Source organism: Falco punctatus (assembly GCF_963210335.1).
Source record: "Falco punctatus genome assembly, chromosome: 3".
NCBI lineage: Eukaryota > Metazoa > Chordata > Aves > Falconiformes > Falconidae > Falco > Falco punctatus.
The window spans coordinates 54,650,365-54,672,844 of record NC_137582.1 but is presented as its reverse complement, the minus strand read 5'-3'; the positions used below and the strand labels follow the sequence as shown (position 1 = coordinate 54,672,844).

At 42.0% G+C, this 22,480-nt stretch overlaps 1 protein-coding gene across 5 annotated transcripts in view; it reads right to left on the bottom strand.

Annotated features, from left to right (window-relative positions):
- The window catches only part of CHST9 (carbohydrate sulfotransferase 9), a gene marked incomplete at its 3' end in the record, with an annotated part of 115,050 nt that extends 92,802 nt beyond the window's left edge, over positions 1 to 22,248 (bottom strand). The window contains exons 1-2 of one of the 5 annotated variants that reach the window (XM_080382032.1): positions 856 to 22,248; positions 410 to 746 (exon numbers count right to left, since the gene is read on the bottom strand). Of the gene's footprint in view, positions 1 to 409 lie in introns of all 5 variants that reach the window. The other 4 variants (XM_080382034.1, XM_080382033.1, XM_080382030.1 and 1 more) reach the window with 4 other exon arrangements.
- Positions 22,249 to 22,480: the final 232 nt, after the last annotated feature.

Below are 22,480 nucleotides of genomic sequence, written 5' to 3'. Positions count from 1 at the left end.
ACCCTGCCAAGTTGCACATATTTAACGTTTTTCTACTTCACTCTGCCTTGTTACACAGCAGACCACAATGTTGTTATAGCAATTATGTTTTGTCATTAATGCACTTTATAGCATACAACATGTATGCTACAAAATTAATAACGTGGTTAAGAAAATATGGTTTGCATTTGATTGGCCATTTTAATCAATTGAAGTCACTAGTTCCTCATTATCCTGTCAATATACATCCAAAGGAAAAACTCCTTTTAATGAAGCAATGGATGTAAACAAGACTCATTTTAGTGAAGAAGCATATATTGGTTTCTGGTGCCATTAAATCTTTCTATAGGAATTGTATTAGCTGACGACTAAAAGCAGTCCATAGCACCTGCATTGCTTCTGAGAACATGCAACAAATACAATGACTTACCAGGTTCAGCTCCTCAACCATAAATTCTATCAAACTTCAGACCACGGTACTTTAATCCACAGAGCAACCCTCAGCCACTTGTAGGTTAATTTAAAGCTGCAGTTATAACAGTTATTCTTTATAAAGAAACAAACAAAAGCAATGCTTGTGTTAACAACAGATAAACACAGAGTTGTCCTACCCACGAGTAAGTTAATACATGAGCATCATGAAAAGTTCTGCTTACTTAGAGGACAGAGGAAACACTCCAGTACTGAAAGTGATGGGTTTGGAACTTCACCAGTTTACCGGAATTTTCAAGACCACAGGTCTCGTTCTGCAGCTGCAGGACATCTCGCTTCAAAAAGGAAAAAAAAAGGTTATTATTTTTCATAAGGGCTCCCAGCCAGGAGTGGGGACCCTACTGCACCCAGCAGCCAGCCAGGTCTGGCACGCTGCTCTCTTACCTGCCTGAAGCACTGCCGGAGGTCTGCGGGCAGCCTCATGGAAGGAAGTCACCTGGATTTGGGGCAGTTAAACAGAAACAGGGCTCACCAGACAGCAACTCGATGGCTCCCAAGCTTCTAGCAGGACTGGAGGTGGACTTTCTTCCCCCTCTTGAAAAGGACCGTGTCAAAGCGAGATCTTCCCTCGTTTAAGTTGGTGAAATGACGCGATCTCGTGCATTGCCTGCCGTGAACCGGGGTGCTACCAGCATGCCCAGCAGGCGCGCCGTCCGCCCCAGTCGCTCACTCCGCTGCTGGAAAATGCACAGGCAACACAAGCCATTTTTTTTATTTTGGAGACATGCCCGGAATTCCTGATTCCCGTTGTGTGACGGTGGGGGAATATGTGCGGGGGGGGTGGGTGCGTGGGTGGTGAGGAGTCAGCAAAAAACTTGGTCGGCGCGCGGAGCGCAGCCTCGCACGGCGCCGCAGCCGGGGGCTCCGCGTCCCCCTCAACTCAACTTCTGGGACGCTCGGGAGCCGCAGCCCCTCTGCCAGCGGAGCCGACCCTCGGCGCCCGCCCCCGGGGCTGGGAGCCCCCCTGCCACGGACGCGCCGCAGAGCCGGGCCGGGCGAAGCAGCGGCTCGGCCCGGGCCACCCCCGCCTCCTCGGGGCGATCCGCCATCAACGTACCGGGGCGGCCGCGCCGCCTCCGCTGCCGCCTCCGGCCGCCGCCGGTGAAACCCCCGGCGCCCGGGGGCTGGGCGGGGCCGGCGGGGCGCCAGCCGGGGCAGCCGCTCCTCGCGGAGCCGGGGAGGCGACCCCACGGCAGCCCCCCCGCCCGCTGGCCCCGGTGGGGGTCCCCGCGGCAGCCCCTCACCTGCCCGCCGCTCCCGGGAGCCGCCTCCGCCGCGGCGCCGGCACGCAAACTTTCACCGCAAAACTTTGGAGCGGGGCGGGCTGGGGAGGGCTCGGCCCTGACCGGCAGCGCGGGACCCCCGAGCCGGGCGGCGCGGCCCCGCGGCGCAGGTGAGGCCGACCCGCGCTGGGGCGGCGCTGCCGGCGGAGCCCGTGTGGCTGCGCGCGGAGCCGCGCTCCGTCCCTGCCTCCGGCGCCCCTGGGATTAAGCGCTTTGCTAACAGGTTTAGTTTGCTGTTACATACCCAGAGGTAGGCTCTCCCTCTGCTCGCAAATAAATGTGTATCTAAGCTGCCAGGCAGAGGCAACTCAGAGCTGTAATTAGCTACTAAAACAGGCAGCGTCGGAACTTTATTGTCGTCTACGGGAAACGGGATGACAGAGAAGAATGTTTAATTGGTGCTTATTAGCACTTCATATGTGCTTGCAATCACTATCGGCTTATTGTCACAGTAGACAGGCCATGTAGATAAGTGACATTACCCCTCCTTAACGGCCGCATCGCTTCGTGTACCTTTCTTCAAGGAAGTCCTTGGAGAAACGGCCCTAGCTCTGGCAGAGGTGGGGTAAGCACAAAGGAGTTCTGACTTCCCAGAGCTGTGCTCAGGTCGTTTCTGCCCGGCTCTCTCCCCTTCGGATGTCTGGCTGCCGTGCCGTGTTCCTAGGATTACCCCAGCACACACTTATGAAATGCTCCCTGAGTCGCTGCCCCACTGCTCACTTATGGCATAAGGCCTTTCTATTAACATTTTTACGACATCTTTCACCCTAACGGGTCTCAAATCATCTCACTCACTCTTAAGCCATCACACAGGGATCGCTTCTGCAAACAGCGAAGCACAAACACCTTTGGCATAAAGCTGAGCATCGCCAACCAGCTCAAGACTGTTTCAGAGCAGAGAGCTGTGCACTGCTCTGATTTCCAAGGGGGTTTAACTAAGCAGAGTGTAATTACCCTGACCAGAGCTTAGACCTTGGAGATAACATGTGTTCATTGGAAAGCACTCCAGGATCCATAGCTGCAGCAGCCATAGGCAGCCAAGACCTGTGTGCAGTGGTGCTCCCTCTGGATTTCCAATCCAAGCGCTAAGCCATCTCACTCCTGCTTAGTTTGGGTTGCGTGAGGACATACAGCCTCACCGTGGTGCTATGAATTTTCTCTCTTTTATTTCATGTAAGGATCTCCCTAGTCACAGTTCGTTATAGAGGCTAGCAGCTTAGTACAGACCCAGGGAGCAGACTTTTCCCTCCTTTTCCTTTAAAGCCAATCATGGATCCACTTCTGAATTTCTGGTGTGCAAAGACTATCCCTCACACCTGTAGCTTGTCTGGCTCCCTAGTAGAAAAAGAAAGGGATAGGGGGAATGAAGGAAGAAGCGAAATAGGTTTAACAGCAGAATATGCCAGTTGTTTGCTGTTCTACAGACTTAAGCATGTTTCCCAATCTAGGCAACCTGGGAGGCATGTGATACTATGATTACCATATGCCCTAACAAAAAAATGCAGCCTCGTATTTAAATTACAGATCTGTTGGTCCCTGTTGGCCAGTGAGATTTTAGAGAAAAACAAGATGCCTACTGAATTTTAGTTTCCTGAGGTAATACAATCAGAAGATTGTAATGAAGGTCACTGAAGCTTCTAATAAGGATACACAGATTAACCTTCTGAGTGTTGCAGATTTAATTTTACTCAATAAGTACATGCTGCAAACATATTTCTTCAGATTGATCTACTCAGACTGTACTCATCAACTGATTAAAGTTATATATAACACTGAAAAGATCAGATGTCTTGATTTTTTTTTTCAGTTAAAGGAATAAATTAATTGCTTTGGGATAAAGCCAAGTCTTATTTTTCAACTTAATAATAATAAAAAAAACCCCAACAACGGACCATGCATTTAGCTTATATAATACTTGTTCCACCACAGGTTCCAGCTATGGATTTAAGAATCTTTGCGAGTTTAAAAATTCAACATGCAGGTGAAATTAGACACTGGATTAGAAAGCTAAACAACTACGTAAATGTAATCAGCACCTTCTGAGGCCTGACATGTAGCAAAAAAGAAATGAGTTACGAAAAGGTGGCGGCAGTCTGTCTGTGTCAGCGAGGCTGGTATGGAGCCAGCGCCTGCATCAGAAACCCTATTCCTGGCAGGTTTCTGCATGTTTCCTATGACTTCTGCTAGATAAGCAGCTCAATGGTTAATGTAGCAGAGTCATCTTCTGAAGTCATGTGAGACTTCAGCCATGTGGTGATGCCTCCTCACAGTAACAGGAGTAGTCAGTGCAGTTAGAGAAGAAAGATAACAGGACATGAATTGAAACTGAAACCTGCCAAAAACTGCAGGTCAATTCGCTGGGATAAAAACACCTTTACCCTACAGTAAAACCAATTCAGGCTCTTTTAAGCACATTTTCTATGTAGATTTTCATCTCAGCTTAGCAGTGACAGCCATGGAGGAAAGTTTGGTGTGGAGAATAGGTCACAGCTACCCGCACTCGCAACTGCTCCTTTGTGAACTGCCAGCGTGCACTGCATCAGCACCCTAAAACCCCTGTTGGTGCTCAGCCTGTTCCCCTATGAGACAGAAAGTGTGTACCACTACAGTGAGCTGTTAGGAAACCCCCTTGCTCTCGCTGAATTTTCCATGCAGCCCAGGTTTCCATCTGACATTTTTCAAAGTTTACAGCAAAGCTAGCTCAGCCACCTACACAGATGCACACATTTCAAGGAGTCAGAAGTTGGGATTCTTATGTTTAAAGAAAAATGAAACCCCCATGATTCAAGTAGCAGCTGTGACAAAACTGTGCCTGTTTGGCCTGATCCTCTTCCAAAGGGGAAGGATTAGACCTACAGAGGGTTTTTTAGCTTAGGCAATTTCATTCCAAGTGCCATTATCATTTACTGCAGTGAATTTTGGGACGGGCCACCCTGGCACAGTTTCAGTGCTGTGTGTTATATATCAATATAGAGCCAATTAGACAAACCTTTGGTGATTAAATGCATTCTATCATTATGAAGGTGTCTTTTGCTCCAAGGCGTAAACCATTCAGAAAGTAGTTTCATTTTATTTCCTTGAGCTTTTTTAATTTTCAGCTAATTAGCTAGAAATATACCACCTACAACATGTGCTTTTTCTCAGTTTGGAGGCTAAAATTTGCCTCTACTAAGCATTGCTACCGGGCATTTGCTTGTTTCTTTAAAAAAATTGCTAGCAACTTAGTATAAAATTCATTTACTTAGTAACTGGCATGCTGGGGTAATTATCAAAGCCTTTCTAAGCAAGTTGTGTGCTCGTTCAAAAATATTAGGCAATTCAAAGTGTAGTTCTTCAGCTATTACAAAGTTTTGTTTTTAAGAAATCTCCAAAACCAAACCCAACTTTAAGTCGACTTATATACTTCAATGAGTTAACTGTGAAGCTATTTTATTCTAATGGGCTGCTGTCTCAAGAGACGGGCCAAAAACCCCAGTAGCTGCAAGCATTTTTTCTGAAGGTTAGTGCATTATCTTACTCCGATTCTAAAATGTGCTTCAAATGGCAGCTACTACTCTGTCAAGTGCTACACAGGACTAGAAAATGCCTCAGGATATCCTGAAAATTGATTTTCTGAAGCAGTGAATTCATTCTATATTTGAAAGGCTGGTGAGGGCTTCCAGTCACAGGTGTAAATGGGAGGGTTAAGATTAGCTCTCCTTCTCTTACTCCCTCCACCCTAGCACTGGGAGAGCAAAGTGCATGTATGTTCTCATACTATTATATGATACATTTGCATTTTAGATCAAAGTATATCCAGTTTTGCAGACTCTAATTGGAGGCTTTCAAGACAAGACTGGATAAAACCCTGAGAAACCTGGCCTGACCCAATGGCTGACCTGGTTGTGTGCTGGAGGTTGGACTACAGGCTTCTCATGATCTCATTTTATGTGAGTTGTCCTGTGCCTGGATAGCCCATCTAAAAATCAGGATGTCACACTTCCACCAAAAAGTCACATCTCAGTCCAAAAATGAGATTTGAAGACTGCTACCCTGCCACAGAATAGCAGACAACAAAGGAATCAATGAGGTCCTTAACTAGCATCAGACGGCTTTCTTTGAAAAGGAGTTTGTAAAGCAAGGAGGAAGGTCCTCTGAAAGCCTTCATCACTTTCATGAGAAAATTCCAGAAGAAGTCTGTTTTTCCAGGTCTTTTGAACAGTGTTTGTAAAAGTTACATAACACTGTAATTTCTACGTCACCTGGTTCTAGAGAAGGGGAAACACTTGTCTTTGTTCTGCCAAATAATGCTTGATTATGGTACCTCCTGGAAAAGGGTAGCCTATTAGTGCTAGAGTGCCTAGTTGAGAGATGGTTTCTTTGGTGTTTCAGTTACCAGTATCACGGTGTTCACACAGATTTAATCGTGAATTTCTTAACTTTTTGATTTAAATGCTTTAAAGGCATTCATATCTTGAAGGATATCGTCATGCATGTCTTTCAATTTTGACTGAAGGGACATTAGCAGATTTTTTCCATCCTTAGATATAATGCAGACTGAAAAAAACCCCACTGACACCTCTCTGAGCAATTTTACTACCTTTTACACGAGTACTAAATGTCAGAGAAGTAAAATCTGGATATTGTGTTTTGGTCTCTACACAACCCCTGAATGTGAGACAAACAAAATTTTCTTACTCCCCACAGCCCCTTTGGTGGTAGAAAGTTCTGCACTGATTCAACATCTGTTGACAAGCTGTCTATATGAATTGACAGAGAAATGAACTGATACATGAAGCTGAGTGTGCCTCCAAAGCGATTCACAATCTGTTGAAACAAGACACCATACCATTAAATATGTGATTCCAGTGTTCTAGTTCCTCTTCTATTCTAAAATACCTGGAATAAAAAGCAGAAATACAGTGACATGACAGTCTGGCAGCTGCCCTGAAGCACAGATAAAGGAGGATTGTATGAAATAAAATGGTATAGAATTTTCTTAGTCAGTGTCATCAGTGTACTACATGTTGAATGTTTGCATTGCTTATTAGGACCAATGGACATATTTTGAACCCATTCTGACAGCCTGGATTCAAACATTGAGCAAATGATGACATTATGGTATTGATATGTGCCAGGAAAAAAAAGTTACTGAGAAATTCTAAGGCAAATGAGGGTGGAAAGTAGAATAAAGACAAGGCAGACTGACAACCAGACACTATATAGTAGGAAAGGGACAGAATGTGAACTACAGTTTGTTATGGGTTTTGGCTTTTTTGTGGGTTTTTTTTTGTTTGTTTTTTTTTAAATCTAGTGAAGGCATTAGTCCCAAGTGTTTGATCATCATGTAATATATGGCCAAGTGTCAGTACTGTCCTATGCCTTTGCACCTCTGCAAGGTGTTATTACAGGGGCAGTCTATGGAAAATTAGGTCAAATATCCCATACTGGATGCTGAATACGTGCTGGCTAGCCTAAGATTTGGAAGCAATTTCATTGCTCATCACACACTTCCCTGTAGCTGGAAGTTGAGATACATATGAAAAAAATGATAGCTTTTGAGGGGGCATAACCAAGAGGTGCCTACGATTGCCTGTTTTCAGCCAAAAATATTCTCACAGCTGGGTTTTTAGATGAAGATACTACTCTGAGACAATGGTGATTGCTTTGGTGAACCATCTTCTTCTAGCTAGAAACTTTTAGTCTAATTAGTATGCTAATGTAGCTAGATCTGATGGTGTTGACCATCATGTGGTGCTGTTTTGCGTGATATGTAGGAGGGTGGATAAAGCTGCAGATCTCATTCTTTTACCCCTCCTCCTAACCAGATCATTGTTTGGAGTTATGTGTGCTCCTCATTCTGGGAACATCCTCACATACTAAAAGCTCTTGTTAAGGTTGGGAAACAAGATGGATTTGGGAGTCAGCAGGATGCATGGGCAATTAAAGGGCAATTAAAGTCTGTATCTTCATAACAACATAATCAAGCTTTCCAAACACAAAAGTGCATAACTACACACTAAAAGGAAGAGTAGACTGGGAAAACTAAACATGCCTCTAATGTTGGGCTGTTCAAAGAGGAGGAGATGGAAGAACTGTTTCAGATCACGCCGGGAACTAGGCTTGGAGCTATTCTGGAAACAGGGGTGATGCAGAAAGTTCTCTAGCCGATGGGATTTCCCTCCCGTCACATACCCACAGCCATTTTTCCTGCCTTCAGGCTCCACTGCTGCAAAATGCTGTAGAAGAAAGTGCAAATGAATACCACGACGGAGCCCCAGGATCATAAAATCCTAACACATCTCACAGGTTTCCTGCTGATTTCCCTTGGCTCAGCTCAGCTCAACTGTATTTAAACCATGCTCTTCAGCATTTGGCTTACTTTCTCTCTAGTAATTAGGTTTTGCAGGAACATTTTTCTTTATTTTTAGGAAAATTTTCCTCATAACCAATCTGGCTTTCCCTCATTGGTTTCATGCCCTTTTCTTCTTATTCTTTTCCCAAAGGATACAAAATAGCTCACTACTTTCTTTGTGGTAACCTGTCACATGGTAAATCATTGCTTCCTACTAAGGAAACCACGACCCAAAGCAGATAGTTTCCTTAATAGGAAGCAATCATACTTTACCCTGTGTTTGAATTCTGCAAAGCATTTATCTTACTCATGAATTCAGTGTAAGACACCTTCTTTCTGTCTTTGTCTCATTGTAAGCTGCTGAACAAAAGTGGTTTTCACAAGGATGCTTTAAAACACCCATTCTCCTGGCCAGGGCTTTCTTTAGATTTGCGACTACTAAACTCACCTTTTCCAGATGGTATAATAATTTTCCATCTCTCTGTCTTTGGAATGAAATTTAAGAATACTTGATAAGTAACTTGGGACAGATTATAAACTTCCGCAAATGTACTTGTGCAGTGCTTTCATCGACAGAGACTGTTATTTCACATCTGGAGAGGGGAATATGATCTATCACCCCACCCCATAAGAGAATCTAAAACAATTTTAAGGTTCATCTTTATGCAGGAAAACATCTATGTGCACAATTAAGCACTTGCTAGCAACCAGTGGAACTGTGGGATATTCTCAAGTGCCTTTGCTAGTACACACCTGATCTGGACTTCACAAATGGAATGATTGTTTATATTTATTTTTAAGTGTTTTTTTTAAAAATGTGTGCTGGGGAATTTAATCAAATTTTGGAAATGGGAAAGCTTAAATGTTTTTGTTGTTTTGTGATTTTTGGGGTTATCTTAATTACTATGGGAAAACAGCTAAAAAATTAACAAAGCAGCTTGTTATTCATTTGTTTGCTTCACAAATAAATGCTCTACTTCGTAATTACCCCTTTAAAGCTAAATGCTTATGTACAAAATGTATTGTTAAGGAAAGCTTTACAGTCTTCACGGCAACTATGTGACAGTATTTATAGAACTAAAGCACAGAAAAACTATTTATTGTGTTGTTTACAAACTGCAAAATTCTTGGCCAGTAGAGACTGAAGTTTTCTCTATTTGAATGTTAGACAGGAGAAGAAACTGCAAGAAATGTGGGCCCTGTACACACTTAGCATCCTTAACCTAACATTTGTGGGTTGTCATTGACCACATTTTCCAACCACAGCTGTTTTAAACTATTTTTTGATCACATATGTTAAACGCAATACATGTTTAAGTCTACACACATACATGATCTTGTATACTCTTTTGATTTATAAATATATCCATATGTTCCTTTGTTTCAAATTTGCGGGTCATCTAAAAAGAGCTGATCTTATGAAACCAATTAAAACTTCCAGCAGTGAATTAAAGTAGCAGAAATTTTTGTTTACTTTCCTTAATCTCTTTCACAGACATCAAACTGGTGTTAGGTACACAGTTGCTGCTTGTGTCAGTGTAATTACACTGATTGCCAAGCTATGTTTTCAAAAGCAAATAAACTGAAATAATCAGGATTTTCAGGATTGTCTGCTGTAAAAATATTCCATATGTTAGGTACTCACGGGGAAACCATTATTAGTAAATCCCGTTGACTGTCAGAGGTCCATAGACCACACAGAACCAAATACACTCTCTCGCTGCAGTTTGGATTTATTAACCAAGAAGTCCAGTGCTCCACAGCATGAAACTTGGCTCCTATTGTGTCTGCAGCCAGGGCCACTCCAGAGTTTTCATCTGCAATTGCTTGTCTCACACCACAGGACCTGCAGAAAATTACTGCCACATCCTCTCTTCCAGGCGGAGTAACTAGCCAGCTGCTAGCTGCTAGCTGTGAAACAACAGATTTTATGGAGGACTGGCCCAAAACCATCAGCAGGGACTAACAAGATGGAAAAATTCAGTGTCCCACCGAATCACCAGTCTTACTATAACCAACTGCCAATTTACATGTTGAGGATGGGGACAGAGAAGGGAGGAAGAGAGGAGAGATGTTTTAGTAAAGGAGGTAAATGGTATTTAGCAGATGAGATACAGGGCAGTTTGTTTTCAGATCGTCTTTTCTTTCCAAGTGTCTGCAAATATGCTTTTAGGGCATGTTTTTTTTTAAATAAGGGCAAGGTATCCTCTATACAAGGTCAGAGTGAATGAGTTAGCAGTTTGCTCAGGTATCCTTGTCCCCAACAAGTGCATGCATAGCGCTGTAATACTGTTCTGGGGCTGCAGGCTATAGATATGATTTCTATTCTGCCACCCTACTAGCAAAATGTGGCCTCTCATTTAGCTGCATCAGATCATGGTTTGCAATTGAGGGATCAACTTCAAATAAAATGTATGAAATTCACCTTACAACATAAATGTATCTTGTATTCAGCACCTGCCTTCATTATGCTGCATTCTCTAGCAGCTGCCTGTAAAGATTACATTATATAGAAAAACAGACTTCTAAGCCATCAAAGAGGACTGAATGGAATCCTTTAAGAATATGATGGTAGCATGAAACCTGGCCATTTTCAATAAATGAGTTACAACACCTTTTAGGTATAACACTTGCCCCTGAGCATCTTTTTTCATTTCTGCATTGTTATGATCACACTTTCTGCTTCAGTAAGGTCCCTATTTTCCCCCTATTCTAGTGTTAGAAAGCCAGAACTGCCACCATTACCTCTATTACCACCACGACCAGAAGATGGACCAATTTGACAGGAAAAGCTGCAATATCAACTGCATGCACTTTAGTATCTTGAAGTAAACAGATAAAATGAGTTCTCCACCCTCTTAATGTATAGTAGCTTTGGGTGTAGGGGTAGGCTGAATATTTAGACAATGGCTTTCTTCTAGTTGACAGGCCCACAAAGTCTGACACATCATAACACAAATTTTTCCTCTAAATAAGATAATGAAATATCCTATATTCCAGGAGAACACACTTTTTAATTTGAGATGATATTAATTGCTGATCAGAGCAGGTCAACAAATTTCACATTTCTGATTTCCACTGCATATAGTGTTATTGTAAATCAGTGTAAATATTTGCAGGTGTTTACACACAGCTATTGCAAAACCTATGGGGAGCACATGCCAGGGCAGAAGTAGCAGTTTACAGTGCTGGGAGGTGGAGCTTCTGTTGCGGGCCAACAGCTTGCAATGGGCACAGGTAACGCATCTTGTTTTGGCATGTCTGTGCTCTCCTGCATGATCATGAGTAACCGTCATGTTAATGCTGCCAAAAGCCTTGGGTTGAGCATCCTGAAGGTAATGGTGGCTGTGGCTCACTCATCTCCCAGGCCAGTGCCCTTCTCCATATTCACAGAGGCTGAGTCATTATTTCCACACAGCCTGACAGCCACTGCAATTCCTTGCTTCTTCCCCTTGGAGCACATCTAGATCTTTATCTGTTTCTTCCAGGACTGTGTCTCAGAGGGAGTGTAAGTCCTGCTGATGCTATGATTATTTAGAAATTCTCTTTAGCTGTTGTCAAACTCTTGCTCCAGCAGTGAAGGAACAGGTCTTCAGGCTCTCTGACAAGACAGTGGCCAGCCAGGAAGCTGGTGCAAAAAACCTAGAGCTTCCCACTACACATAGCAATCAAATGCTATGTGCTTGGAGGAACTGCGAGGGAAAAGGCATTATATTGGTGAATAACTAATGCCACATTTAGCCATACCTGTGTAAATCTGCAGGGACTCTTCTGAGGCTGGTGGGGCAGCTCTAGAGGTACCTCATTTAACAGAGCCCCGTGTAAGAAACGGGTGCATGCTCAGGAGGATGGTGGCTCTATCCAAAGGTTAAGGTACACAAAAACATTTCAGGAGCTTAAGGAAGAAAATTAGTGTGTGAACATGAAAACCTGAGGAAGGAATGAAGAAATTAATTATCACACCAAGGGAAAAACAAAGAAGCATGAAGAAAAACAATTAGCAGTTGAAAATGCTCTTGAGTCCAGTAACCTTGGAGAGTGCATTGAGCACTAGCCGTCACTTAAGGCAATTATCGGATATCATATAAACCTTTTTTCAAACCAAGGCAGAATTGTTTATGTTTTGGGAAGCAGCTATCAATAGTGAAATTAAATATCTGAATGAATGCAGGAACATGTTCTAATAAAACGTGAAGGAAGTAATCAGGGAAGATTATCAGTCTTGTCAGTCTGATATTTAGCAGTGATAAAAAAAAAAAAAAAAAGGCTGGTGCCAATGTACTTTCCTTTTTGCAAGCTGAGCCTATCTAGTATAATATTCAATGGCAGAGACTCATAAAGAGTTTAAGAGCTTCTCTGCAGGATGGAGCTGAAGACACGCACAAACCTGAGATTTACACTAGATTATTAAAATGGTTTACTTTTAATGCCAGACCAGGGCATCCTGGGATCAGCAATAACTTCCATGATTGCACAGACCAGCCTCTAGTCACGCAGTTGACCTGAATAGGAGACTGATGAGTTTCAAAGAAGTGAGGCTTTAAACTCTGGCCTAAAGAAAAGAAAGACTTGACCAGCCCAGGACAGAAATGCAGGACCTACTTGCAACCCACTGATCTTTTTCTCCCTGTCCCCAGGGAACAGAAGAATGGTGGCAGTGCCCAGCTACAGAATGTTGTCTCAGTCTGGAGGTCCTGGTACAAATCCCCATACAGGCAGCTGAAAAGGAGGTCACCGCTTGCAATTACAACCTTACACTGTACCCTGGATACAAATAACACCCAGCGAGAGAGTACGGCCTCTGCCTGCTGCTGTAGCTCAACAGATGGAGTAGCTGCTAAGCTTAGCTTGCAGGATTGAGAAATGGATTTTTTGTTTTATAAGCAAGACTGTGTGCAGATGAACTGAGGATGGCCTACAGATCACAGAAATAAAATCTATTACTTTAGCATTTTTTTAGGTCAACATACTGCATGCCACTCTCTCCTCTCATCTCTTTCCTACTTATTTTTTTCCAGAAAGTAATTTGCTTGCTTTTCTCTCATTTTCCAGAGCTGAACTTCAGCAACTGAAATTGGTGGGCTTTGCTCAGAAAGCCTCCTAAATTTGTTAATGCTCATCTTTGATGAGATGGCTTAACACAGGTAGCACTATATATATATATATGATTTCACTTTTTTTTCTATGCTTTTATTATAATTGTTAATGCTAATCTTTAATGAAGTGGCTCAAGCCAGGTAGTAAAATAGATTTGCATGTAATTTCATGTAGTTTTTCTGTGCTTGTATTGTAAGTGAGATTTTTATTTTTAAAAAAACAAAAATAAAACATAAAGGCTTGTGTCAAAGTTTGTGTCAAAGCTTCACAGTGAAGCTTTGACACAAACATCTCAACACATTCTCCCTGAAATCTCAGAAGGTCATTTTAACAGCTTCAGAAGTTACACACTTTGTACTCAAGTTCTCTTAAAGCACCGAAGTTCCTACCGTGAGGCAGTAACCATTTTAGCTGCCGTCTCCACACCTCTAGGCCCATGTCAGACAGAACCTTATGCAGCTTTATTCTTTATTCAGAGCCTCAGATCCCTGAAATACCAACAGAACAATTTTTGTGAGATGACATCTTCAGACTAACTTTTGTATCTACCTTAATGATTAACATAAGTGTTAAAGTGATCTGCCTGAGTGATTTTTTCGTTTGCATGAAGAAATCTGTCTCTATCTCTGTCTGCTTCTTTGTTTTAAATCGACATTTTTCCTAAGCTGATCAGAACATTAAAATTGCTTATCATGAGCCAAGTTTCTGTGATTAAGGGAAAAAAAATCTATGTATGGCTAGAGAGGGGCCGATGTGCACTGAGTAGAGGCCCACAGGGTGTGTGCAAGTGAAAGTTGTAACTAATTAGTAATATTAAAAGTATAAAACAGGTTGCCTTCTGAATGTAGCCATTGCAATTTATGATTTCTGCCAAACTATATATTGATTTCTCTGTCTTAAGAATCAGCAACTTTCCCTGTTGATTGAATTCTAATTACTCACTCCATAGTTACATTGATTTTATCAGACTTCTGGACAATTTTGAATCCAGGCTGGTTTCAAATTATACTTAATGAATTTGTCATGACTATTGATATAAACACTTCCATTAGATAGCAACTTGAAAAAGAGAGAACCTGCTTTTCCTCCCTTCTGCACAGGCCAGACTTGCCCTCAACTCATACTGCCCTCACCGGGAGCGGTCAGCTGGCCTTGGGCTGCACTGCATGATGTCTCTGGGGAGAAAAGGCAGAAAAGAACAGTTGGTTTTGTTTCTGTGAGCCCAATTATGAATATGTCTATAGCAAACTGTGATTAGATTCATTGTACAAGTTAGTATTTTTGAACAAAATTTCAATCACTTTCCGAATATTTCATCAAAGTCAAGAAAATCTTCTATCTGCAGTCTCCAAAATATGAGTGACACATGTTAAAGACAGGTAAATCATATTGGTGCTGGTTATGTATTTGTGTAAGGGGCCTCTTACATCGTGTATGGGGCAAAGTCCCCCACCAACAAGCAGGCAATGTGTGAAGTGTAGTAAAGACTAACAACAAAAGGTTTAATTACAGCTTTTTGATCTGTGCACTTTGGAAATATTTGGCTGCAGCCCCCATGTGTGTGTCTGTGGTGGAGAGATTATGTATCCAGGTGTTGTTTGGGCATTGAGGGTCCACCTTTATGCCCTGAAGCCATGGGGCATGGATAACGGGCATCGAGGTGCCTGTTTCAGCCATATGGCGCTCTCCCCAAAGCCCTCTGACTATTCCCAGGGTCACCCCCTCAATGACAGATCCTTCAGCTTGCCTGATGTGCATATGGGAACAGGCATTTGCATAAATCAATAATGCAGCCCGACTGTTTTACAATTAACTTCAGGGAATCCTTTTTGGCCTCACTATTTTATTTTCATTTACCTTGGGCCATGGCTCCCTACTCTTTTGAGTTATCGCTGTATAAAGGAGCATTCAATATTCAGTCAGGCTGAAAGCTGCTGATTACATTTATCAGCTTTAATAAGATATGTTGTTAGATCTTATTTTCTTGAATTATCTATAGAGCAAAGATATGATCAATGGCAGTCTTTAAATATTTCCAAGTCAATATTTCCAGAGAAGTTTTCATTCAAAAGGACCTAGAAGTGTTTTACAACTAAAGGCCCAGATTCTACTTACAGGCTTTCTTTAGGCTTCATTTTCTCCCTTCTAAAAATCATTATTTTGGGTGCAGCGGTTCTGGTGCTAAATGTGGTAGAAGCAGTAGGATATAGAATCACAGAATCATTTTGGTTGAAAAAGACTTTTAAGATCATCAGATACAACCATTAACCTAGCACTGCCAAGTCCACCACTAAATCATGTCCCCAAGTGCCATATCTGCACATCTTTTAAATACCTCCAAAGACAGTGACTTAATCACTTCCCCGGGCAGCCTGCCCCAGTGCTTGACAAGCCTCTCAGTGAAGACATTTTTCCTAATGTCCAATCTAAACCTCTCCCGGTGCAACGTGAGGCCATTTGCTCTTGTTCTGTCACTTCTTACTTGGAAGCAGTCTGACACCCACCTGGCTACACCCTCCTTTCAGGTAGCTGTAGAGAGCAATAAGGTCTCTCCCCTCAGACTTCTTTTCTCCAGATTAAACAGCCCCAGTTCCCTCAGCTGCTTCTATAAGACTTGTTCTCTAGACCCTTCACGAGCTTCATTGCCCATCTCTGGACACGCTCCAGCACCAAATTGTCTTTCCTGCAGTGAGGGGCCCAAACTGAACACAGCATTCGAGGTACAGCCTCAGCAGTGCTGAGCACAGGGGGACAGTCACTGCCCTAGTCTTGCTGGCTGCACTGTTTTGGATACAAGCCAGGATGCTGTTGGCCTTTTTGAATGCCTGCGCACACTGCTGCCTCAGGTTCAGCTGGCTGTCAACCAGCATCCCCAGGTCCTTTCCCACCAGGCAGCTTCCCAACCACTCTTCCTCAAGCCTGTAACGCTGTGTGGGGCTGTTGTGACCCAAGTGCAGGACCCAGCACTGCTGCTTGTTGCACCTCAAACAATTGGCCTCAGTGCATCAATACAGCCTGTCCAGATCCCTCTGCAGAGCCTTCCCAACCTCCAGCAGATCAACACTACCCCCAGCAACTTGGTGTCATCTGCAAACTTACTGAGGTGCACTCGACCCCCTCATTCAGATCATTAATAAAGGTACTAAACAGCACTGGCCCCAGCACTGAGCCCTGGGGAGCACCACTTGTGACCAGCCGCCAGCTGGATGTGACTCCATTTACCACCACTCTTTGGCTCGGCCGTCCAGCCATTTTTTACCCAGTGAAGAGGACACCCATCCAAGCCATGAGCAGGCATTTTCACTAGGAGAATGCTGTGGGAAATGGTGTCAAAGGTTTTACTGAAGTCTAAGTAGACAATATCCACAGCCTTTCCCTCATCCACTAAGCAGGTCACCTTGTCATAGAAGGAGATAAGGAGATCAGGTTAGTCAGGCAGGTCTACAGGTCCAGGCTGTATCTGATGTTTTTATTGTTACAGCTACATCTAAACTACTAGATGCAGTAGTACCCTGCAGTCTTGCTCATGGATGCATCTTCCCTGTGATTTCAAGCCCATGTTGGAGCTAGACATGTGCACAGTCCCATCCTTTCCCACCACCTTCATTTCCATGGGAGGGAAGCAGGGTGTGCTGTCCCCAGCTGCAGTATGCCCCCACTGCTCTGCCCTGGCACTGTGCCCCCAAAAGACTCCCACAGCTCCTGCCCTGTGCCTGCTGCCCTTCTGAGATGGATTTTTACTTGCTCTCTGCTGGAAGGAATGCGACCTCAGAGTATAATTTTCAGTGTAAATGGTAGAATTGTGGGTGTGTTAGGGTGGAAAGAAATCAATGGACAAATCCAATTAATTTGAAATCAGAGAATGATTTTACAGCACATACCTATCATGCAGTCAATATCACCCACTTACTATACATACCCATTCTGGAAGAGGCATACGGAAGTTTTACTGCAATGACGGGTTGTTTTCTTTTCTAATGAGGAAATGAACAATGAGTTATCCTCCTTTAACTCTGCACATAGAGAATAATTCTAGTAGGCAGGAGAGTTCAATGTTTTAGATGTTATTTTCTAAATTATAAAGCTTCCCATGGATTCTTACAATCTCTGGTAAGCTATCTGCTGATTACTAAGAGCAGTAAATGATCTAAAAATATGTACAACACCTTTCAAGAGGAAAGTAAATTAAAAGAGTTCTTTAAACCTGAGAGATGAGTGGTTTGTTCTCTGTTAGGATAAACACATCAAGTTAGGGTTTACTCTGAGCAGCCTACTAGAAAACAATCTGCATAAATAGATGAAATTTTATCAGACAATGAATAAAAAATTCAAACAGAAAATTGGTTTTCTTTAGTTTCTATGAGGACTAAAAAGAACAAAATTACCGGGCTATTTCTTTCCCCTTAAAATCTTTTTATAGATAATGGTGAACAGATGATTCCGTCAAACTTCACTTGTGATGAATTCAAGACAAGATAATATCATCATTCATCTTCTTGATGAACCTCATCATTTTATCTTCAGTCTAAATCCAGGAGAAAAACTGAACAAGTCATGCATCTACACATCCTTTCATTTAAAAATTACAGCTGAAGGTTAGAAAATGTTTAAGGTCAAACTTCTAAGCTACCATCTGGAGCTCATTTAACAATTGCCAAGAACATCTGCCACTACCGCACATGCCTAAGACAAAAATCTTAGCCAACATCAACTTTTCTTTTAAGGACAAAATCCTAGAGTCATATGAGCATCGGCTGAGATACTTTGCTGCCAGCAGTCAGAATTTAGTGTGAATTTAGCTCAGTTTGGCAACCAGTGGAGCCATTAATAGATAAAGGCAGTTTTGTAGTTCTTAAGACAGTACTCACCATCTAAAAGCCTTGTCTTACTTATAGTAGTTTACAACTTTGCAAGACATATCAAAAACATTGTGGGGTGGGGAGAGGGGTATCTACTGACTGATGAGGACTGAAATGTAGTTGTGGGGTAGTCAGAGTAAACTCCCATTGCTGCTGCTGGGGCTGCCCCTCTGCTGTGGCTGCAAGGCGGCTTCAGCTCTCAGATTGCTGAAGGCAGTATTTTTCAAAAGTGCTGTAAGTGAAATATGGATGCAGACACTTAAGAACTAAACAAAACACGCCCTCAGAGATGGGTATAATATTCTCTGAACTTTTATGTCAAAACTGAAAGTTATAAAAATCACAGAAACACATGGCTTACAAGGTCTTAATTCCTCAGATACAGCTCCACGTCTTTATTCGCATTTTAAAATACAGCAGTTCCCACTGGCTATTAATTCCTTACATTGGGGAAGGCATTTTGAGTTTTAAAAATACTGTAAGGTTGCTATTCTTTACTCACATACGTGAATTCCTAGTAGTAGGAAGTGTATGATATGAGATGAAGACTTTTGCTACTAATACAGGAGAATTATTTTTTTATTCAGGGCTTGTATGGAAATTATTCCCTCTAAATGATGGACATGACATATGAAATGTCTGTTAAGATATGATGAAAATTTTAACTAGAATGAGATGTTTTACATGATTGCATCATTAATGTAGTTATTTGATCAGACAGAACAGATGCTTTCAGACATGCTTAGTGTGTCAAATTTCTGTAGTTTGGTAAATGTCAGGCATTGGATTATTTTCCATAGGTGAAAAAGTAATTCCATATATTAAGTATTTAGTGATTCATCCGTACTATGTAATAACCGATATGTGCAATTCAAGATAATGCATATGTATATTAATAGGTATAATAAATAATTTTATTCCATTTACAGAACACTGAATCTGTATTTTAATGGTGTCTGGAAAGCAGAGAAAATTGAAATGATTGCTTTCATTCAATTGTAAAGCCGTGAATGTGACTAAAGCCCCCACATTGATTATAGATCAATTTACCTTTGAAACTGAAAAACAGGAGTTATGCTCCATGTCTTGTTCTTTATGAGGTCTTAAACTACATTACATTTTGAATTTTAACAGATGGAAGAATTTAATCCTCATCAGAGGAACAGGAGTTACATAGTCTCATGGTGTGGAGAAGATTAATGAAAAGTATTGTGTTTTGTTTTTCTTTATTATAGCTAAACATATATCTGCTAAAAGATTACCATAAAATTGAGTTTTTTACAAAACGTGTGTGTGTCTCTGAAAACGAAGAGAAACGTGCTTGCAGCCAAAGTGATAGTTCTTTACAGAATACCTGCAGATATAAAGCAAAATGTCTCCCAAACTTTAATTACAGTAAAAGGACAGAGAACACTGAGATTAATGGTAAAGTAGTTTTTGAGATCAAACATTTAGAAGTTTGAAAAGCCTAGAAGTTAAGGTTCACAAGCAATGTTTACAGGATTTTGTTGTACTTTTTGCATACTTCAAAACAGCAAAGACAAGTCATGTTTTATTTTTTGCATGGAGCAGGAAAAAGACAAGTCTGAGCAGAAATGTACATATGAAACAAGTTGTATAAGATAATTAAGTCACATTCTTTTAAATAGAATTGGAGCTTTCTACTGGGTAGTTTTAATTATTATTTTTTATTTTTCAAATAATGCCATAACTCTAAAAAATTTATAGGAATGGCTAAAGCTATGTTTCTAGTTGGTAAGCATGTGTATTTGCTGGCCATGTTTGCTAAGCTGTGTTTTTTGTGTTGTAGAAGATATGTAAACAATAGTTACAATTTATTTATTGCATTAATGCACATCTAATAGCAGTGTCACCAGCTACTGCGCAATACCTTCTTTGTCCCTCTGCAAAATAGGCATGATAATACTGTTTAACTTTATCTCGATGAAGTATCATGATCCTTAATCATGTCCTACCAAGAAAGCAAACCTAAGGATTGGTAGTCCTTGAGAAAAAGGGGGGAAAAAAGGAAAAGAAAAATTTGACAGTTTGAAATCTAATTATGTCAGAGGGTGGGAAACTTTAAACCTGGAACAAACTCATAGCAGTTGGATGCTTTTGATAGAAAAACATCATATGTCCAATATTTTCCCTTTCCTTTCATTGATTATATTTATAGGTTTTAATAACTGCAAAGATTCACACTCAGCATCTAATGTTGCATGGTCTGTTGTGGTTATAATGCTGATAATGCCATAAATACAGCATTATGATACCGTAGTGAAAACAGTTTTTTCTATGCTGCATGTCACTTAGGCGATGCCCCCCTCCCACAGCCCTGACTCTGTCACCTCACCTCTCCCCACAGGTCTTCCTGGGCTGCCTAGCTGTGGTTTGGAGCTGCTCAACAAGCGACAAAATTGTCTTCTTTTTTTCATTGTTTCTTGCTAGCCCAGTTACGTCACCAGGCAGACATTTAAAGAAGAGTGATGCAAATTTGAGGAGGGGATGAAAAGGCATGTCACATATACATATACATGTCCTGACTCCCAGGAGCTGAAAGCTGATGTTTCAGGGTACGCCTTCACAGTGTTACACAGAGGCTATTGCGGACATAACCTGGTTTGTGGTGAGGTTCACTTGGGCTGGGGAAAAAACACATGGAAAAGGGACCATGGAGTATTGGCCAAGGAGGGAAAGGTTAGAAAAAAATTAGAGGTTGCAAGAAATAGGGGAAAAGAGAAAACTGGGAGACTAAAAAGTAAGATAAAGCATCTGAGGAGTTGGGAGGGAGGGAAGAGAAAGGAAAGGAAGTACTGAAGGTTAGTTTGAAAAGTTTGCTGACATTGTCGAAAAATGTGTAGCATCAGGAATTCCCCAGAACTCCCCAACTCTACAAACAGGAGAAGACAGGCAATGGCTGAAAGAGCTGGTCTTATTTTAATGAAATGTTTATTTAAGCCTAACATATTTGAAAATTATAATTGGTTTCCCCCAGCAATGCCCTTAACCAAGCCCCTTTTACAGAGATCTTTGAAAAGCAGTCAACTCATGAAAAATCCCAGTTGGCAACCCTTTTTCCCTGAAAAAGGAGCTTACCGAAATCTTCAAAGGCCAGAATCTGGCATAGTTTTCTCTCGAGTAAAGTTAACTCTGCAAGTTGAAGCCCTGCCAGGAAACATGATGTGCTCCAACTAGCTGCAAGCATGGTCGTTGTGTGCCCAGACTCATGAGCACTAGGGATCAACCTCCCTGCCCATCTGCCTGCCCAGCCATCGATACCTCAGCTCAGACGATCTGCCCGTGTTCATGGAGCCTGTTTTTGTCAACAGCCCAGGTGACAAACTGCGGCTGCCGCCATGGTGGATGACTGAGGGTAGTACCAACACAGCTGTTTGGTGAAACCCATCCCTGCTCACAGACTGCCAAGTGTCCAGCTGTGGCACTGCAGAGCGTGGTCTATAAGCAGGGGCATAACCCCACATTAAGAACGAAGTAAATGAGTTTGCACAGAGTGTCATTCTGCAAAAGCTGATCTGCTGCCACCACCCTTCAGTGTTAGCAGAGAGCTCCTGCCCTAGCAGGTGAAAGACGAGATGCAGTAACCATACACGCAGGTAGACTGTTGTCAGAGACCATAGGGCGAAGGCCTGGTTTAAATGCTCTTTTCTTGGACAAGTCTTCTGCTGGCTGTGATCAATATTAATGTGTAAGAACAAATCTTTCGTAAAAAAAAATATCACATTCCTGCTACTGTACAATTAAAATCCACAGGGATATTTAGAGAAAATAAAAATTCATGTCCTTGCTGCAACATGTGTAGAAATGTATGGAGTGACTACTTGCCTAAAAGCTCAACTGGACAACAAAACTTCTAAATACAGCTGATGCTGGGAAACCGCACATCCAATGTTCTGAAAATCAAGTTCTTGCAATGTGTTCTAGGTAGGTAACTTCATTATTCACATCATATGGTCTTTGTAATTCTGCTCTCAGAACAGACACAGAATAAATGTTGACAGAAAAAAATCCCCAATAATAATGAAGCAAAAATGTATATGTATTCATGTCTGTAGCAAATACACAACGGAGATGGCGGGGCAAGTTTAGAGGAAGTCATTTTTCAGTCAGAAAAATCAGTCCATGAGAGAAAGCTTTCATCAATACTTTCTATACAGTTTCAGTGTGGAAAGAATTTCTGGTCAGGGTATGCACTGGCTGCAGTCCCCATGGGAGAAGGGGAACAGAAAGACTCAAGTCCTTAATAGAGCTTATGTCATCAAGGGACCTGAACCTCCAACTCAGAGAGGAGTGCCTGGACTCCTGGGCTGCAGTGGGAAGCACTTTGAGGAGGACATTCCGAGTGGGACAGTGCCTTCCTCCAGCTCCTCTGCCTTACATTCCCTTCTCACCCCCAACCCAGCCCAAACAATGGC